Genomic DNA, 896 nt, shown 5'->3' with positions numbered 1-896 from the left:
TCATGTAAGAAAAACTATTTCACTTTCTGGCTTGCATTCTGATTTTTCAGTTTCCACTACTTAACTGTGATAATGGAAAAAGTTGACATGGTAAATAGCAAATGGACTGGTTCTTAAATAGTGTTTTGCTACTCCACCTGAGCCCTCAAAGCACAGTGACACTTGAGTGTGCTAAATTGTGTTGCAGGTCTTTATCCAGAGTGTTACTGAGGCAGGCCAAGCCTTTTAAACTGCTTCAGTTCTTGGTAATATAGATTCAATAAAGTCCACTAGAGTTCAAAGGAAGTCATGTGAGTGAGTGAACTCACTGTCATGTTCAAGAAATCAGTTTGAGATTATTTAAGCTTTGTACACTGATAAGACCACAGTTAGTACACAGTGGTTATAACGGGATGGACATGGTCAGCAACATTACTCAGGCAGGCTGTGTTGTTTAAATGATGTTCACTTGTCACTAAGAGGCCCAATGTGTGCCAAAAAATATCTCCACACATTACACCACCATCAACGTACCATCTGAATCTTGCAGAAGAAATGTGGTCTTCTGCTCCTGCTTCAAGGTTTAATGCATTGTGTATTCAGAGAGGTTCTTCTCCATACCTTAGTTGTAATAAGTAGTAATTCAAGGAATCATTTCTCAGTTTTCTCAGAGGTAGAATTATTTTAAGCAATTAGCAGTACATTTTATTAAGAAAAAGAAAAAAGAGTAAAATCGCAAATTTTGCACATCCACTCAGCCCCCTGTAAGTTTAACGCTTAAGATTCAGTTTGTCTTGCCAACTGGGAAAATACACTTAATACTATTTCCCTTTTAGAATGGAGGTTCAAAACAAAAGGGGGGGTTTAAAGGCCAAAACAAAGTTAAATACACACACACACACACACACACACACACA

This window comes from Pundamilia nyererei, unplaced genomic scaffold, assembly GCF_000239375.1.
Source record: "Pundamilia nyererei isolate P.nyererei 1_Seehausen unplaced genomic scaffold, PunNye1.0 scaffold00024, whole genome shotgun sequence".
Lineage (NCBI taxonomy): Eukaryota > Metazoa > Chordata > Actinopteri > Cichliformes > Cichlidae > Pundamilia > Pundamilia nyererei.
Note: the sequence above shows the minus strand (reverse complement) of the source record.